The 20,445-nt window shown below is 42.4% G+C and overlaps 1 pseudogene across 1 annotated transcript; it reads right to left on the bottom strand.

The window, feature by feature from the left end:
- Positions 1-484: 484 nt before the first annotated feature.
- LOC307069459 (MARCKS-related protein-like) lies at positions 485-1,080 on the bottom strand (annotated as a pseudogene). Its single transcript has one exon. The product of its transcript is annotated as an MARCKS-related protein-like (transcript).
- Between the last annotated feature and the right edge of the window lie 19,365 nt (positions 1,081-20,445).

Genomic DNA, 20,445 nt, shown 5'->3' with positions numbered 1-20,445 from the left:
GAAAAACCTAGACAGGGGCAGTGTCCTCCCCAGCCCAGGGGCCACTAGGCCCAGCACAGGAGACTACAAACAACAGGGGAAGGTGGACACTCAGGGCGTGGGAGTAGGCACCCCCACCTCTGGCTCAGGGATTTGGGGAGTAAACAAAGCCTACTTGGAAAAGAATTGGGGAAGAAAACCAGCAACTGCCTTCTGCACAGGTGGGGACAGGGAAGGAGGCAGGGACAGGGGCAGGAGCATTTCACATCCCTAACCTAACTTGGGAAACTGCAAGGGACCATCTTCGACTGGCCTTAAGAGGAAGACCAGATGGATGATGGGAGAATCCACAGGAGGGAGAGGAGGAGAGGGAACGTGGCTAGGGGGCAACAGCCCCTTCCTTTCTGGGCACAGGAAGGCAGCCAGGGCACCAGGTCCAGGCAGTGACCTCACAAGGTCAGCACAGTTTTTGCAGCTTAGAGATCACCCACCTGCCTCCACCCAGCTACTCATTCTGCTTGCTTGCTGGCATAGGGCCACTCTCCAGCCTCGAGGAAGTGGATGGCTCTGTGGCCTGGGGCCCTGCCTCTTCTGTGTCTCCTCCCTTGGAGGCAGCGCTAGCCTCTGCCCCTTTGGCCTGGGGCTCCTAGCTCTCAGGGGTGGCGGCATCCTTCCCTTCCAGGGCAGTGCCTTCCTCGCTGCAGGCACCGATCTCCCGCTGCTCCTGCTCTTCCTCTGTGGGTGAGGAGGCAGACGAATCACCCCCTCCCTCCTTCCGATTTCTCTTGAAGAACAGGCCACTCAATTGGAAAGGCTTCTTGAAAGAGAATTTCTTCTTCTTCTTGGGGGTCTCCTTGGGGGGAACCTCCCCATTGGCCTCAGCGCCCTGGCTAGGGGGTGCCGGCTCGATGGCATCGCCAGTGGCCCCGGCTGCCTCCTCTGTTCCGTTCACGGGGGTCGACTCCCCTTCACCTTTGGGGGTAAGCCTCCATTGCTTTTCACGTGGTCGTTCTCCTGTTCGTTGACCTTAGCAAGGGAAGCGCCTGCTGCCTCCTCGGCGGTCACGTCGCCCCAGGGAGCCTTGGAGCTCTGGCTGCCCATGGTGGGGGTTCTGCTGGGGGGCGCCCGGAGCCGCCCCGGGCTCGCGCCGCAGGGGATAGCTCGGTCGGGTGGGCCTGGCCGGCGGAGGGGTGGGGCTCGCGCCTGAGGGGGAGGGGTGTCGGGGGAAACCTAGCTGCACCCCCGCTCCGCGCCAGACCTGCTAGCTGAACCCGCCGACGCTCCGCTCTGCACCAGAATCCATAAGTTTGTTTTCTACATCTGTAACTCTATATCTGTTTTGTAGATAAGTTCATTTGTACCCCTTCTTTAGATTCTACATATAAGTGATATCATATGATATTTGTCTTTCTCTGTCAAGACAGACTTTTTAAAGGGAGCTGTCTCAACACAGAAATGGACCCTTTGTGCCTTCCAACCATTCTTTCTTCCTGCTGCATGGAATATAGTCCAAATGGCTGGAGCTTCAGCAGCCATATTAGACTATGAGGTCACTTGAAGATGGAAGCTCAAGTGCTAATGTGGTGGTGCAGAAAGACATAAAGGAACTGGGTCCCTATTGATCTTGAAACTGTTGTGTTAGTCCTGGACTTCCTGCTTCTAGACTTCTTTCACACGAGAGATAAACTTCATTCTTTTTAAACTACTGTTATTTTGGTTTTCTTTTTTATGAAGTCAAGCCTAATCAATCCTCCTAATGCAGAAGGACACTATTATCACCCTGTTTTACAGATGGGGAAATTGAAGTTTATAGAGGTTTATTAACTCATTTAAGGCCCTAGAGCTACTAATTGGTGAAGCACAGCTTTGAACCCAAATATGATTTGTATGCATACGGTACGTGGGATGCATGCACACACAAGCATATGCATCCACATACTGCCTCTAGGGAATATTAGTTACATTTATATTTTGTACTTTTTTGGTATACCCTCCTCTGTAAAAGAAATCATATAGTTTACCTTTATTGAGTACCTAAAATGTATCAGGCACATTGTCAGGCACTTTTCATCCATTAAGTCATTTAACCCTTACAACAACTACAAGAAAGTACTATTATAATTTTCCATTTTTCGAGATGAGGAAAATAAGAATCAGAGAGGCTAAGTAGCTTACCCAAGGCCTCACAGCTAGGAAACAGCAGAGTCAGTACTCAAATTCAAGTCTGTCCAATATACTGTACTCTCATAGGAACTGTATTGCTCAAGGTGTCTGCCTACCACCCACATAAGAGTAGGGAATGTCAGGAATTCCCTGGTGGTCCAGTGGTTAGGACTCCACACTTTCACCACTGGAGGCCTGGGTCCCATCCCTGGTCGAGGAACTAAGATCCCAGAAGCCACGCTGCATGGTGAGAAAAAAAAGAAAATTGAAAGAGTAAGAAATGTCCATTTCTCATGGTCCTGGGGTCTGGTAGCCAAGAAAAGTTGGCAGTACCACCAGTGAGGGTAATACATATAGGTGTTCCAACAGAGAAACTATTTCAGATGATGTCATCCTTGTGTTGATTACCTACTAAAGGCTTCTCATTGCCTTCAGAATAAAAGCCAGACTCTTCACCAGGGACTACAAAGTCCTGGATCATCTAGTGTTATTCTATCCCTTTCTCGGTATGTCACAGCCACCCTGTCTTGCTATTTTTCATTTTAGTCCAAGCCCATTCTGGCCTCAAGACCTTGAAGTTTCTTTTCGGTAACCCTGTAGTTTTCTTTCTCCACTATTTCCATATGGCTTTTTCCTTTTCACCATTCAGGTCGCTGCTAAATGCCACTTTCTCACTGATGTATTTCCCTGAAAATCTAGTCTAAAGTAGCTACTGGCAATTCTGTCACTCGTTTTCATTATCTGATATTATCCGATTTATTTATTTGTGAACTTGCATGTTGGTTATCTCAATTCACTCAAATGTAAGCTCCATCAAACAATTACTAGAAGGGCTGATTCTTCTCTATCTAACCTTTTATGCAACAATAATTCACTCAGCAAACATTTACTGAGTGTCTCTTCTGTGCTGGTTCACCTGATTCCTTTGCATTTTATGACTCTTTAACTTGGGAGAGTCAGAAAAGATGATCATTATAGATACCTGTTTAGAAGCAGAAGTCCTGTTCTCTGATAACTGTGTTGCTGGTAGAAACCCTGTTCAAGGAACTCTTTAATATTAAAAGAGCACAAATAAAGGCAACACTCCTGATTCTGCAAGGTTTGAAAGTTCTATTCATTCCCCTACCCTTTCTCTCTCATAATAAAAGACACACATTGACCAGATAATCGCCAAAGAAGGAGGATTCTTTGGGGTTCTGGGGAAAGGAGTTAGTGTAAATGTAAAGAACCTAAGTAAGGAATAAATTCATGACCCATGCTCTAGAGTCTAAGCAAACGAGTCACATCGTATTCATGGTTTCAAAGAAGATGCTTTTAAGAAATGTGCTTCCACTTGGAATCAAGCTATTCTTTCTTACAGGTACAGTTCTTACATTATATGCCCTCATGATCAGGGTGTTCATACCCTAGCCAATGAAAAAGTCATCATCGCTATTGTTCTTAGTTGTTATCATCTATAAAAATAGGATAGAGCTTTGAGGGAACAAAGGATGAGATCATTCTCATCCAGTTATTAGCCTGTTTTATATTTTATTCTATTTTATTTATTTCTTTTTCTTTTCTTTTTTTTTTTTTTGCCGAGCTGTGCACAGCATGCAGGATCTTAGTTCCTGGACCAGGTATCGAACCTGTGCCTCCTGCAGTGGAAGAGCAGAGTCCTAACCACTGGACAGCCAGGGAAGTCCCTAGCCTGCTTTTTTTAATTAAACATTTTACTTTGATATAATCACACATTCACGTGCATTTATATGAATTAGTACAGAGAGGTCATTTGTACCCTTTACCCAGCTTCCACCAATAGTAATATCTTCTGAGAATTGTAACAATAATATTGTATCATCATCCAATGGGATTGGTAAAAATCAAGCATATTTTTTTTCTCCCAGTGTTTTAGAATTAAACTACTGTCCACAAAGGTCAAGATGGAAGAGTCTTGCTTGTAAGATAAGACGTGCTTTAGCCCATAATGCCAATGCTGTTTGAATTCCTAACTAACAGAATCTACACTGGAGGTGTGAGGTTAAAAACAAGCATGTCAGGGCTTCCCTGCTGGCGCAGTGGCTGAGAGTCCGCCTGCCGATGCAGGGGACACTGGTTCGTGCCCCGGTCCGGGAAGATCCCACGTGCCGCGGAGCGGCTGGGCCTGTGAGCCATGGCCACTGAGCCTGCACGTCCGGAGCCTGTGCTCTGCAACAGGAGAGGCCACAACAGTGAGAGGCCCACGTACCGCAAAAAATAACAAAAAACAAAAAACAAGCATGTCAGCAGTAAATAAAGCACTAGCTATTTTATCAGAGCACCACACTGGGGCCAGGACTTATAAATAGTCTCTGTAGAAGAAAAAACTTTATCTAATTATCATTTCATTATAACTTTGTTCAATTATATATTTTTTAAGTTAAACTCCCTAAATTTTAAACACACACACACACAGCAGAGTCACAAAGCAACAGCTTCATTGGACGTATTTTATTGATTATGAGCTCGATGAGGAAAGATACTGTGTCTGTCATATTCACAGTTATAGCCCCAGCATGGTGCCTGGCCCATAATATGTGATCATTACATAAATGTTAAAGGACTTTTTGGTTGAATAAATACCCCATCAGCAAGTCACAATTTTAAATATATTAAGAGACTAATAATTGCTAGAGAGAAGATATAATAAGGTCTCGTTTTCACATTTAATTGCAATAGTTTCCTTAAAAATACTTAGCACAAATTCCTGTTACAATAAGGAGACTTAGGCAATCTGCCTTAATGTAATTTAGAGCATGATGGCTCTAATTTAAAGGAAAGAAGTGCTGTTAATCAGTCTGTACTAGACTTTTAATACAACTTGAGAGAAACACGCTTTACATTTTACTCAGTCCATCAGGTGGGTAAAATGCTGATATGTCAACTTAGGTACACAAAAGTATCTTGAACATTCTTAAGATTTTAGCTGCCAATTCAGCCTCTCCAACTAGTAAAACAAATATCTACACAGAGACACAAGACACTGTCCTGCCTCACAAATGAACTTTATTCTCTTGTATGAATGGCCCAAAGTTTTAAGGCACCTCCTATGATGCCTATTTATAAGTAAAACCTATATATAAATAAAACCTGAGAATGTTGAAAATAAAAAAAATTATCATAGCTATTTATAAGATTGTTGATTACTTTTTTCTTTTACAAATATTTCATCTTGGGACTTCCCTGATGGCTCGGTGGTTAGGAATCCGCCTGCCAATGCAGGGGACACGGGTTCGAGCCCTGGTCCAGGAAGATCCCACATGCCGTGGAGCAACTAAGCCTGTGTGCCACAACTACTGAGCCTGCACTCTAGAGCCCGTGAGCTGCAACTACTGAGCCTGCATGCCACAGCTACTGAAGCCTGCAAGCCTAGAGCCCGTGCCCCGCAACAAGAGAAGCCTCTGCAATGAAAAGCCTGCATGCCACAATGAAGAGTAGCCCCCGCTCACCACAACTAGAGAAAGCCCATGTGCAGCAACGAAGACCCAACGCAGCCAAAAATAAAATACAAATAAAATAAATAAATTTTTAAAAAGAGCTCTGCATTAAAAAAAAGATACAGTTCAATTGTGACCTCACTCTTTTAACGAGCGTATATCCATTTTTTTATTCTCCACTATTTCCAGGTATACTGTTTCTTAAGTCAGAGGGGTGGAATTCACTGGAGGACTCAGAAATCTTTTAGTTTTTTATGAGCAGAGGCTATAGCAATGAGCTGTCTTAGAATCTGTAAAGTGTTTCAGGAAATCAGCCATCCCATATTATTTTTTTTCTCATAGTTCAGGAATAAAACCCCTGGACAGACCAAAAGAAAAAATTCCAGAAAAAAAAGTAATGATTCAATTCTTCTATTGTTGCCCTGACATAAGTCACTGAGACACTGGTTATACTGCCAGATTCATCCTGATACATTTCCAAGAGTCCTTTTGGAACCTACTAAATAGGTTCCACCCCCATCCTCAAGTAACTTAGGCTCCTGAAACCAAGACCCACTAAGAGACAGCTCCAGTGAAAAATCCGTCAATATTAAGGTCATCTTGTTATTAAAATAAACCAGATTTGACTCCAATAATTTTTCACCTATCACATTTGCAAGTATTCAAAAGAAGACTAATACCCAATTTGGTGAGGCATGGTGAAACAAGCACTTATGTATATACTGCTAATGAGACTATTCATTGGCATTATCTTTCTGGGGGGAAATTTTGTAAGATATATTCAAGCCTTAAAAATCGCCAAATTCTTTTACCCAGTTATTTCCTTTCTAGCAATTTATCCTAAGAAAATTACCATGAATTTCCACAAAGACTTACATATAATGACATGCATCACAGCATTGTTTATATTAGCAGAATAACAGAAACAGTTTAAATATATACAATAGGGAACTGTCAAATCATGGTATACCCGTATAATAATATTCTATGTACCTATGTAGTGAGGATAGGATAGGTTATTCTACCACAACAAATTAACCTAGAAATCCCAGTGGCTTACCAAAATAAAGACCAATTTCTCACTTGTGCTGCCTGTCCAACAGGAAGTGGCAGGAGTCTCCACACAGCCATTGTGAGACAAAGGCTGATAGAAAATCCACCATACAATGTCACCCATCACTTAGCAGAAAAAGAAATAAACTGGTGGATGGCACATACCAGCTCTTCCACACTTTGGCCCAGAAGTTTATTCCTCATTTTTGTCCTTTATGTTTATGCCCATTGGCCAGAATTAGTCACATAGTCCTATCTAACTACAGAGGGGATGAGAAATGCAGAGGACCAAATGGAATGCTTGGTAAGCACCAATAACTCTATGGGAGCAGTTCAAAAAAAACATTTTGTAGAGATATAAAAGAATGAAATGCTCATGATATGTAAGTAAAAAAGCAAGCATAAATACTCTGTCTTGAATATAATTGAAGATTTGTAAAAAATATTGTATTCCTTTTAACTTAGTGCATTTTGAAAAGGTTCTTCAGTTAAATTGGTGACTTCTATAATAAAATTATTTTTGAAAAGTATCATTTGGCTTTGGATAGTTAATTTATCTTCTTTTTCTCTTTATTAGTACCTAACTCAGTCAGATACTGAGTACTAGGCACTGAGGATACAGAGATGGACCTGACTATATGGATGGACCTTAGCCTCAAGAAGTTCACAGTCAAATGGGGGAGAAAAATACATAAACTCAATGGCGAGGCGGCATTGGTACTGTGATGTGATAGTAGAGGTGCATACAAAGTCTATGGGGGAGCAGAGACAGGAGGAAGGCAAAGAGAAGGAGGGTTAGAGAATGCTACCAATGAGAAGATATTTGTTCTAAACTTTAAAGGGGGTGCAAGAACTTGCAACATAAAAGGTCCCCAAAAGGTCTTGTCCTTGTTTTTGAAACCTACATTCTTTTGCTTTATTGCCTTACCTCTACCCTGGTTAGATATTGACTCATTGCCCCAAGTAACTGGGAACAAGAGTAGTTATGTGCCCTAAAGTTAGGATCTAAGATGCCTAGGATAGAGACACAAATACCAATATAGCCTTTACCCTATGCCCCACATTACATGCCTAGTCTCTAATGATATCTGCTTAACTTCATCACAAGAAAAATTTGGAGCCATGGCTTACAAGCCTTCAGCTCTTAGAAGAAGGCACCTTTCCCCTTCCCTTGGTCCTCACTAACCAATCACCAACTTAGTTGCTGCTCTACAACTTTCTACCCTTCCCCTGCCAGGTTAACCATGATGCAGTAACCTGCCAGACTACCAGTATCTCCTTTGCCCAGGTGCCTGCTACCTTGTCACTTCCACCAGAATGTGTGTACCTCAGATATCAATATCAGCCCCAACTGAACACAAATTCACTGCATTCTCTTTGGAAACAGTGATTTGAACTGCCTTTGGAGGTGATGGGTAGATAATGTCAATTCCTTTGGAGGACCTCACCACTTGAAGACCCAGCATACTCCTGGGTCAAAGATAGTTTGGTGATGCCAGAGTTCTCAACTGTTCCTTACTAGACTAGAGGTCTGACTTCTGACTGGTGTCCCATTAATATTTGTCATCTTCACCAAGCACATTTACAGCCATTTCAGTGTGATGGCTTATTAAACTGGCACAATAATGATTTTTGAACACAGATTGTGTTCATAAGAAATGTGAAATTGTTTGCATCTATAATATGTGATTATCTTTAGATTGCTCATTTAGAGAAAAACATTTTGTGCTTAGCACAATGAGAGATTACCCTCTAACTCCTAACTGTTTCTAATGGTTAATGATGCAAACTAACAATGCCCCAGAATGTCATTCATCATTTAAAGACGGATAGCATAACTGGAAAAATGTTGCCAACTTAGTAAAACACATATAAAATATTAGTTCAGGCAGCTATTGTGAAAACCAACAAAAAAGAAATGCAGTTAGATTAACAGGGACTGACTACACAGAATTTTTTGTGTGTTGATAGAGTATACATACTAAGAAAAAGTAACCCCATTGCCACAACTATTGAGTTGAGAGGTTAGTATTTCAAAAGTATTTAACGGCATACTAGCACACGGGACCTGCTTACATTGTCCAAATGGCAGTGCAGTAAAGATTTCAAGACCAAAAAACATACAGTGTGTGTGTGTGTTTGTGTGCGTGCGCGCACGTGTGCATGTGTGTGTATAGAACAGCTATCCAGGGAATTCCCTGATGGTCCAGTGGTTAGGACTCTGCACTTCCCCTGCAGGGGACCCAGGTTCAATCCCTGGTCAGGGAACTAAGATCCTGCATGCTGTGCAATGTGGCCAAAAAATAAATAAATAAAATAAAAATAAATAAATATAGAACAGCTATCCAATAGACAACTAACAGTAATAAGCATTCATGGGCAATAATTTTCTACAATAACATAGAACATTAGGTTTCAATTTTTAAAAGACAATTTGCTTATGGAATTTTTATGGATTAAAAGTAAAGCTAAGGTTTTATTCAGTTCAGATTTAAATATAAAGCAAGGCATTATTGTAGTCTCAGGAATATGCTTCAGGTTCTTTTTTAAATCTTTCTTTTAACATCAGCAAATTATACTCTAAAGCAGAGGTCTGCAAACCACAGCCTACAGGCCAAATCTGTTCTACCACTTACTTTGACCAATAAGGTTTTAGGAGAATACAGCCATGACCATTCTTTTATGTATTGTCTATGTGGGTTTTTTTTCCACTTTACAATGGCAGAGTTGAGTGCTTGTGACAAAGTCCATATGGCCCACAAAGCTGAAAACATTTACTATTTGGCCCTTTACAGAAAAAGTTTGCTGGCTGGTCCCTACTTTAGAGCTGCATTATCTAATACAGTAGCCACTAGCCACATGTGACTATTTAAATTTAAATTCATGGAAATGGGGAATTCCCTGGTGGTCCAGTGGTTAGGACTCTGAGCTTCCACTGCAGGGGATTCAATCCCTGGTTGGGTAACTAAGATCCTGCATGCCTGCCGCGTGGTGCAGCCAAAAAAGAAAATGAAATAAAATTAAAAATTCAGTTCCTTAGTCACACTAGCCACATTTCAAGTGCTCAGTAGCCACATGTGGCTAATGGCTACCATGGTGGACAGCGCATCATTTCCATCTTGGCAGAAAGTTTCATTGGATAGCAAGGCTCAGTGACAGCCTCGATACTCAAAGTGTGATCCATGTACCAACACCATTGTCATTACTGGGGAACTTGTTAGAAATGCAGAATGTGGGCCCCTGCTAAATCAGAAACTACAGTTTAACAAGATCCCCAGGTGATTCTTTTTTTTTTTTTTTTTGCGGTACGCAGGCCTCTCACTGCTGTGGCCTCTCCCGTTGCGGAGCACAGGCTCCGGATGTGCAGGCTCAGTGGCCACAGCTCAAGGGCCCAGCCGCTCTGCGGCATGTGGGATCTTCCCAGACAGGGGCACGAACCAGTGTCCCCTGCATTGGCGGGCGGACTCTCAACCACTGCGCCACCAGGGAAGCCCCCCAGGCGATTCTTATGAACATTAATGATTGAGAAGCCAGGTCTGGGGGGGATGAGGAAGAGGGTCAATAGATGGGGAACAGATGATTTAGTAATGAGAGGAAAATGCCATCACTAGGGGGAATAAAATACAGAGAAGTCCCCCACAACAGAGACTCTGCTAGCCGTGAGACCACCCTTGCCTCAGCACCTCCCGTGTGCAGGCCCCAGAAACTCGTACTGTATTTAAGGGCAGCATTCAGGCCAATGATGTCCAGAAAGGTACAGTCCTTTCAATCTTGTATTGTTGCTGTTGTTACCATCACCATTAATATAAGGCTTCTGGTGATGTCATGATCTGAGGACAGAGACACAAAATGGAAGCCTGGGAAGCCCTGAGCCTCTCTCTAGAAGAGATGCCACTTGAGACATCCCTGTGCTGAGGACTGTCTGCATACATGTGAGCTGAAAGCGGACCTTCTGGTTCCAACCAGTCTGGGATCTAGTGCTTGTGGTCAGCATGTAGTTACCATCCTCCATCTGGGTGGGGGTCTTAGTTTCTGTAGAATAATTCAAAGATATGAATCAGATTGTTATCTATATCCCTTCAGGAGGAACTAGGAATCCTGTGATTCTATCATCCTACTAACTGCTGGGTCTACTCTTTGGAACTCAGGGAAGGCCTAGGAGACTAAAGCCTTTTTTTCTACAAACAAGAAACAGGGGACACAGAGGGGCTTTTATACCCGGGAGGACCCCGCAGAGTCCTGTCTGGTTTCAATCCCCCCTTTTCTTTGTTACTCCTCAATCTTGAGGGGAACAGGGGTGGTACAAGAAAGAGAATAGAGTTTTGGAGAGGTTTTAGGGGGATTCAGTTTCATTATGAGGAAGCAGACGTTGGTACCCATAAAGATGGCCTGCCTGTCAGAGTGGAAGGCCAGAGGAACTGTTGACCCTACAGGTTTGCTAGTGGAGACCTCCTTTGGAGCCATGCTTTTCAACCAAGTGAACAAACCAGAATCATTGCGGGTGGGAGTGAGGATGGATAAGGGAGCAATTTGTGTGGTCTAGGAAAGCAAATTATGAAGTGATCGTCACCCACGTATTTAGAAATTTTAAATCACAATCAAGAAAATTGTTATATCTTTCTGTTTATTAAAACATGGTATGGATTATAAAATGTTAAAAGTCTCTTTTAGGTAGAGGTGGAAATGCCTCCATGGGGTTGTCTTCATGACCTTGTGCATTTAGTCTGGTCCGAGGTCTAACACTTGGCATTGAAGACTCAGAAACCTGAATGAGTCACACATGGAGAGGAGAGGTGAATCCACTCACTGCTTCAGAGTGCACTCGTGTGAATCAAGATCACAGGAATAATGCATAAAACCCAAATGCTGACTTATTAATATACAAAGGAAAGTGTGTCACAAGAATCAAATAGTTGACACAACTAGTTCATTTTCTTCCTCTTCTCCCTATCTCTACCTGTAATTCAAAGTATTGAATGTAATATAATATAATATAATATAATATAATATAATATAATATAAGCTGAATGTTGATTTGTTAACATGCCGGGAGACTTACCACTGTCACAGGACCTAGATCATTTTAAGGACAGCATATTCTTTCTCTCCTTTGCAAACATATATTTGAATCCAAACCTTAAATGATTACTTTGTGATGTTTCATGGACTCGACTAAAGATAACCTTTTGTATTGTTTTTATGGTAGGAATTGCTTGCCAAAGAAATAGGAAAACTTGCTTCTGTCATTCCTTTCACTTATTCATTTCCCCAGTCATCCATCCATTCATTCATTTACTCTTTCATTCAGTGGACATAAATGTCTACCACGTGCTAGGCTCTCCCTAATAGGCATTAGGGATACAGGCATGGACAAAACAGGCAAAAGCAAACAAACAAACTACATATTCACATGGGATTAATATTTTAAGTGGACAAAAACATAAAGGGAGACAATTAAAGCAAGGAAGGGAGATGGAGATTGAGGAGTGAAATTTTAAACCAGTGATCAGAAAGGGCTCAAATACAAGTTTTCCCCAGAGTTTCCGTAGCTAACCAGACCTTCTTCCCTTATGAATGACACATTCTTTTTTTTAGCCACATCTCGCAGCATGAGGACATACGGGATCCTACTTCCCTAAGCAGGGATCGAACCCGCGCCCCCTGCATTGGAAGCACGGAGTCTTAACCACTGGACCACCCTGACACGTTCTTTCTTTAGCAGCGTTCAGTGATGTGAGTGAAATCCTGAAACCTTAAAACCTACTCTGTCTCTTTAAGGCAATGCTTTGAAACCATGACAGCAGATTAGAATCACTTGGGGAGTTTTAATAAGACACCTGGGCCCCACCCTGGTCCAATTAAAAAAGAATCTCTTGTGGCATCAATAGTTTTTAAAAGCTCCCCAGGTGACTCTAATATGCAGCCAATGCTGAGAATCACCGTTTCAAGGTGACATTGCTTTAATCTAATATACACTGAGCTTAAAGTTTAATTCTTCAAAGGCCACCTTATTTCCTATTTTGGGGGCAACATACCCTGCTCCTCCAAATTCCTCTGTAAGAAAAGAAAGTGTATTCTCTTTAAACTGTTACATGCAGAGCAAAGAATTTTGATGGATATGATTCAATACCCTTTAACACTTCTAAAACAGGATCAGGAAATAAGTACCAAACAATCCTTTTTAAAAATAAATTTGAGGGCTTCCCTGGTGGTGCAGTGGTTGAGAGTCCGCCTGCCGATGCAGGGGACACGGGTTCGTGCCCCAGTCCGGGAAGATCCCACATGCTGCGGAGCGGCTGGGCCCATGAGCTGTGGCCGCTGAGCCTGCGCGTCCGGAGCCTGTGCTCCGCAACGGGAGAGGCCACAGCGGTGAGAGGCCCACGTACCGCAAAAAAATAAAAAATAAAAAAATAATAAATAAATAAATAAATTTGAAAGATGCAAAAATAAAAACCCTCTCCAAGAGTAGGATCTCCCCTTTCTGGCAGATTTCTTCTTACCAATAATTGTTCCGCAGGCTCCTCAGTATTAAAAGTTGCACCTCTTTCCTTTTTGGAGAGTAGAAGATTGAGTTAGTAAAATCTAGCTGCAGTCACGTTTAGCTGTTAATTTGTTTCAGTTTCAAGACAAGTGCTGTGCTGAAAATTACAGCACTTGTTTGCTAAGTACTGAGGAGATTTCCATAGATCTATCAGGGAGACTGTTTACAGGAAATTCAGAAACTTGGAATGCAAACCACCGGTGGCTAATGAGGTAATTAACACATAGCAGACCGGATCTGTATAATACAAGTGCAAGACATGAGGACAGTGTGATTCAGAACTTCAGAAAAGAGATGTTGCTGATTAGACATAAAAAGGCAGTGGGAAATGGGGTTGTGGAATTGGCTGAAAAGCTTGTCACATGCAACTTGGTTGGTCTGAAAATTGCCAGCAATGATATCGGCTAGGAGACCCCAAATTTGATTCACTCCAAAGCTAACATCTGTCCAGATTTGCTCATGAGCAAGTTGAAATTTGATACCTGTCTCTCTCTTGAGATATACATAGGTTTCATAGTAAAGGAAAAAGCTCTCCTTCAGGGGTACAACAGAAAGCCATGGCCCACAGGAATATTACAGAGAATATTAATCCGTTCTCGAGGCAGGCACACCAGCAGCAGAGAGGAGAGAATAAGCTTTGAGTACAGCGCTGTACTATGAGGCTTTCCTCACCTATGGCTTATTTCTTTTCATTCATCTGTTCCTTCACTTGAAAGGAACTTTTGCTCCAAAATGCACAGAGGAAAAAAGAACTGGTTTAGCTCCAGGACACATGTCATGAAAGCATCATCTTCTGTGTGTCCTAGTCCAGGAGATGCCCCTCTTTCAAAATGGGCAAGATCCACTTGGAGATTCCTGGAACAGTCTCCCACTCTATTCTGGGCCCTGAGTCGCTTGAGTTAAAGGGGAAAAGTGGGTAGAGGAAAAGTGTGTTAGGTGCTCACAATGTGTCAGACATTTGACCTAGACTGGTGTAACCTGTGGTGGACTGAATAGTGTCTGCCCCCCAACCCCAATTCATGTCCACACAGAACCTCAGAATGTGACCTGAGTTGGAAATAAGGTCTTGGCAGATGTCATCAGTTAAGGATCTTGAGCCGATTTGATACCGGAATTAGGGTGATCCCTTGATTCAGTGACTATTGTCATTGTAAGAAGAGAAGAGGACACACAGAGAGCAAGGCCATGTGAAGACAGAGGCAGAGGTTGGGTGATGCAACCACAGCCAAGGAACACCTGGGACCACCAGAAGCTGGAAGAGGCGAGGAAGGCTTCTCCCCTTGAGCCCTCAGAGGGGGCATGGCCTGGCGGACACATTGATTTTGGACTTCTGGACTCCAGATCTGTGAGAGAATACATTTCTCTTGTTTGAAGCCATCAAACTGGTGGTAATTTGTTAGGGCAGCACTAGGAACCTAATAGGCCATCCAGTTCAAAACAAATTTATGAGGAACACATGCTTATCCTCACTTTCTAGATGAGGAAGCTGAAGGCACTCAGCAGTGAATGCAGAATTTTAAATTCATACCTGTCTGACTCTAAGGCTGCTCCCTTTCTAGTAACCCACACTGCTTGTCTGATAAGAGAAAGCCCTCATGGATTGCCTTCTGAGCCCAAGCCTCCCTAGGTTTAAGGGGCATGTGAATCACCAAGGGCTCTTATTAAAATGCAGTTGCTGAGTCCATAGGTCTGGAAGGTGCCTGAGATTCTGCATTTCTAACATGGTCCGGGGACCAGCACTTGGGTAGAACTTTAGGTAGCAAGGACCTATATCAGTGGTCAGAAAAGTGTTTCTGCAAAGGGTCAGATAGTACATACTTTTGGCCTTATGGACCATATACTGTAGTCTCTCTTGTAGCTACTCAGCCCTGCCGTGTAGCATGAAAGCAGCCATGGACAATATAAAAATGAGCGGGCATGGCTGTGTGTCATTAAGCCTATTTATAGACATGAAAATTCAAATTTCATATAATTCTCCTGTGCTATGAAATATTATTCTTTTGATTTTTTAACGATTAAAAAGTGTAAAAAAAATTCTTAGCTTGCTGTTGATGCCAAAAAAGATGGCAGGCTGATTTTGGCCCACAGCCCATGGTTTGCAGACCCCTGGTCTAAATTACTCACATCTGGTTGGTGCATGGTACAGAAGAGAGGATCTTATTTTTTAAGAAGGCAGCATATTTGAAAAACATCCTCATGGTATAGAAAGAGCATTAAAGTGGGGATGAGAAAATCTAGGTTTCAAACCCAACCTGTGCTCTTTATTAGCAAATGAGTTCTCTGAGCTGTGTCCTTTTTCATGTCTTCACTGGAGCTGATAATAAAAACTGCCCTCCTTATCTTCCTGGGTTGTTTGGAGGTTAAATGGTAAAAGATATTCCCCTAGTTCCCCTTTCTTCCGGTTCCTTCTACCCTCTTCTTTGTTCACTTTTGCATATGAGTTTACTCCCCGCAGGTAAATTAGTTAAGATGAGAACATTAAGTGGACTGTGTCAGCATCAATCTTAGAAATAAAGGTGCCAGTGTGCTCTGAAGGCCTGTATATCATCAAGCTAAAAACACTGGAAATAGATACGTGTACACCCGCAAAAAACAAACCCCGATGCCAGATAGGCATCTGAAAGGATATGGGGAATGGTGGCTAGGTGGCAGGGGAAGAAGGGATCGTGAGGGCTGGGGGGCAGAAGCATGCAAAGGGAAGAGAGGGGCTAAGGAAAAGAAGCCAGAACAAGCACTGAGTTTGAGGATGTCATCCCTTTGTTAATCAGCATTGGGACTCACATCATTGTGGAGATGATTATACCATTATGTATAAAACATACATATTTGCACCCAACATTCTCATTTCAAAGTCATCTTTAGGTGCTAGGGTAGGCTTAGCTCTGAGTGACACTGGTTTCCTATGATGTTCATCTTGGATTAAAATCCTCCTCCACTGGTGAGCCACAGAAATGACCCAGGAAATATTGGACCCACATTAATTGCTCAAAGATAAACTTTTATTTGGAAATCTACCTTTTAATCTGCCAGTTGGAAGTAAAGAAGGCAGGGCAGAGGGGTCAAAGAAAAGCAGCTAATAAAGTAAGTCCCCTACATATGAACCTTCAAGTTGAGAACTTTCAAAGATGCAAACGTGTTCGCATGTCCAATCACATAAGTTCACGGGTCTGGTGTACGTTGTCACATGTGTGCATCCTCTACAAGTGGTTGTGCTTTTGTGTATTTTACTGTACAGTACTGTATAGAGTACAGTAGTACAGTATCTTTATTTCAAGCCCAGGATGTCCGGAAACAAGCATAAAAGCAGTGGTATATAGCCGATCGTGTCAGTTGGGTACTTAGGCTAAATTTTTGGACTTACGAACAAATTGGACTTACGAACGTGCTCTCAGAATGGAACTCGTTCATATGTAGAGGACTTACTGTACTCAAGTTTCTACTAATAAGAGAAATTTCACCCTAAAAATAATGTTGAATTGCCATTCCTGTAACATGCCTTCCATTCAGTTCAGCAAGCATTTCCGGAGCACTTACCAGGCCTTAGGCACTGCACAACACCCCAGCTCCACCAGTGGGTTCAAAAGGAGAAGGAACTGGCCCATGCCTGTAAGAAGCTTGTGATCTAGGGTGAGAGACAGGCATGCCAATAAATAGCCAATAAATAGAACATGGAACGCACACCATTAAGACAGAAGTGTATACAAGGTTCAGCAGCAAGGATGGGGAAGGAGTGCTTTATTCTAGCTGAGGCCAAGGGAGCAAGGGTAATGGCACGTAGACTGGGCAGAGAACACCCAAGTAAGGTTCTGAAGAAGAATATCCCATACATATAGTGTGCTTATTACATGCCGGACATTCGGCTACATTAACCCGTTTGATCTTCACAACAACCCATTCTTTCTCTTTCCCTAGAAGTTGGGATTGGGATTGAGAGACACTAGTCAGTCTCTGCCAGTGGCCTAGACTGAAGACACATAAGTGCAAGAGGCATGAATTAGCCATGTCAACCTATGTGCACACTCAAGCCCTCCAAACTGGCCTATAGGGAATGGCAGAGACAAATGGCAAATGAGAATGAATGTGATGGTATGCAAATAGAAACAAAGATAAGAAATGGAGTGAGCAAGCGAGAGAAAAGAAGGACTGCCTGCTTAAGTGGGCGTTGACAAATTTTCACTCAAGTTTACATCGTCTTAGCTCAAGCAGCCATAATACAAATGGTCTATTTCCAACCCCAATCCTCCCATCCTAGCTGATTGCACCAAGATCAGTCACGTGATCCATCTTCAGGCCTATGGATGCCAATGTAGTGAGTCAAAAATGCCTAAAGAGAAGCAGACCTGATAAGATATTAGCTAATTGAAACCTGAGTCTCCTGAGGGCTTTCCAGCACCTGCTTTGTGATGCTCAGCTGCCCCCTGCCCTTGGACTCCAAGAGATGCTTCAGTATCTTACCAATAAAATTCCTGATTTTTGGCTTGTGGTATTTTAAAGTGGAAGTTTCAGTTAGTTGCAACCAAAAGAATCTTATTTAAAACACAAAAGAACTATCTTGGCAATTATTTTTCAAGAGGGTAACTTTTCAGTGTACCAGCATGTTCCTGAGTGAAGATTTTGTTTCATTCACAGCAGTGCCTTCTGACGTTGCAAAATTTGGCAGACAATAAAATTATTTCACAGACTATTATAATATTAAAGAATAAGAACTTAAGTACTTTGGGTAATAGGATTTAACATTTCTTTATCTGCACTATAGTCCCTAGTTTTAGATCCTCTATTATAGGACTGCTGATTTTAGCAATTATAGGTAAGAGAGATTGAGGCAGGTAAGAAGCAGCCATATGTTCATGACTCCTCTGTGTATAAAGCTCAATGAACATGACAGATTAAACCAGTTAAAGGATCCCTTTACCCATTGTTTGCCCATAAAAAAATAAGACCCAGTTGCCACTTGATGAAAGCTCCCCTAAACACTAGAGGGATTTTCATTTCTGCTCAGTTTCTCCAAAAGGCTCTCACTGTATCCTATTCACATTACAGACAATGGAGAGAAAAGAATCTTTGAGGTTGAGTCAGAAACCCATATTCAGGAATGTGAAGTACATCCAGGCCCACTGGAAACTGAGGCCTTTATCCATCTTCATTCTGCTTACCTTGTAGGGGAATTTTGAGGATCAGATGAGGCTTTGGAAATGCAAGTGCTTTGAAATCTCAACACCATGTCAATGTGAGGGGGAAAAAAGGAAGGGTTGAAGAGGAAACTGACATTTGTCGACTTGTATGACTTCTCATTTACCCTGCAGAACAATCCTGCATCTAGGTATTATTTTTCGTTCCCCATTTTACACATGAGGAAATGGAGGTTCATTAAGACTCTTAAATTATATCAACAATCATAACAAAAAAACAGCTTTCCATACTAAAAAATGTTATTTCCATGTCTCAGCATTCAAACTAATTTATCACCATCTTATAGATACCTTTGAGAACAATGATTCAATAACAAGTTATGTATATTCCTCGATGAAATGAACTGGTGAGGAACCATGCTACTCCCCTGCATCAAGCAACCCTTTCTGTGTTAGTCCAGTTGTGAGGGCTGACTCCAAAATATTCCATTTGGATGCAACAGGTCGTTCAGCTGAATTGGAATGCAAGTTATAGCACAGGGCTTTTTGATTCTCAAAGAAGAGGATAAAGGAAGAGAATGCCACAGATGTGCCAACCTTCCCATCACACCTATTTGTACTCAACTGTGTTAGCACAAAAGGTACCCAGCAGAGCGGGTGAGTGGAAAAGGAAATCCAGCCATAGCTCTGTCCACCAAGCCTGGCACAATGGCCAGGACCTACTTCCTCCTGGAGGGAGAACTTTTCTGCCAGTTTGCTCAAGGGCATTGTACAGTCACCAAGCCCTGTGTTGCTGGAGCTGTATAAGCCCGGGAGGGGTAGCCTTTATTGATTCAGGGTACCCTTGAAAAGGCACCCTATTGATTAATGGCTCCCCTCTTCTTTCGAAAGCACATATTTTTTTAAAGGCACACCTTAATCCCAGAATAAAAGCAACTCCTGCTCAAGGAGAAATAAACAAACACAAACACCTGTCTGTATGGTCCATACCTGTCTGGTGTCCCAAAAATAAAATTTATAATACAAGTGACTGATTTTTGGAGCCAGCAAAATCACAGAAACCTAATTGCAGAGACAAAGGCAGTCCTTTGCTTCTGATCACCCCGTAAGGAGCTACTCAACATGGGTCTGGATCAGAGGGGACAGATCCTCTGAGATTATGGCCTGCCCCAATTTGTGCAAGGCTCAGTGAGACAGCTCTTGAACCTACCCTTGTAGCACATCATGGAACTCTGGACCTGGCCTTTGCTTAGGAATCTTGGTTTTTGTGGGACAGAGAAAGGCAGAAAGAAACCTTTGGGAAATAGAGGCAGCACTCCAGATCCAGATTTTCTAGAGGGGACAGCAAAGTATCAGTTTTCAGCATGGTGTTGGTCTTTCATGATCAGATCTTATCTCTCCTAGTAATAGCTTTAATAGATATTTGCTTGTGATTGACTATAAAACTATATAAATAAAGGTGATTCTCATCCATTGTTATATACTGCATATTTGGGTCTCCCCAAATTTTATATGTTTAAATCCTAATGTCTGATGTGATGATATTAGGAGGTGATGCCTTTGGGAGATAATTAGGTCATGAGGGTGAAGCCCTCATGATAGGATCAGTGCCCTTATAAGAAGAGAGCTTGCTTCCTCTCTCTGTTCTCCACCATGTGAGGATATAACAAGAAAATGGCCATCTGCAAACCGGGATGCAGGACTTTGCTAGACACTGGATCCACCAGCACCGTGATCTTGGACTTCCCAGCCCCCAGAAACATGAAAAATAAAAGTTTGTTGTTTAAGACACCCACTCTACTGTAATTTGTTATAGCAGCTGGAATTGAGACATCCATATGCTAATATACTTTATGTGAGAGAGAACGTATAACTGGGGTGTTGAGTATTACACATAACTGCAGTAGGACCATGGGAATGTGGCACTTAGGTGATCTGCAGGAAAGATTTAACATGGCAGGCTTGAGATTGCTATCCTTAGACAGGCTTGCTTACAGAGTCGGCCATTGGTTGGAGTCTGGGAACTTGGATTTGGGGAGGGTTCCCACCATTCCCTAACTGAAAACAGTGGCTTGCTCTGCTTAAACTGTTTGTACAAACAGTATATCAATAATTTATGCTGAAT

This window comes from Hyperoodon ampullatus, assembly GCF_949752795.1.
Source record: "Hyperoodon ampullatus genome assembly, chromosome: X".
Taxonomy (NCBI): domain Eukaryota; kingdom Metazoa; phylum Chordata; class Mammalia; order Artiodactyla; family Ziphiidae; genus Hyperoodon; species Hyperoodon ampullatus.
Note: the sequence above shows the minus strand (reverse complement) of the source record. Positions and strands in the feature narration are given on the sequence as shown.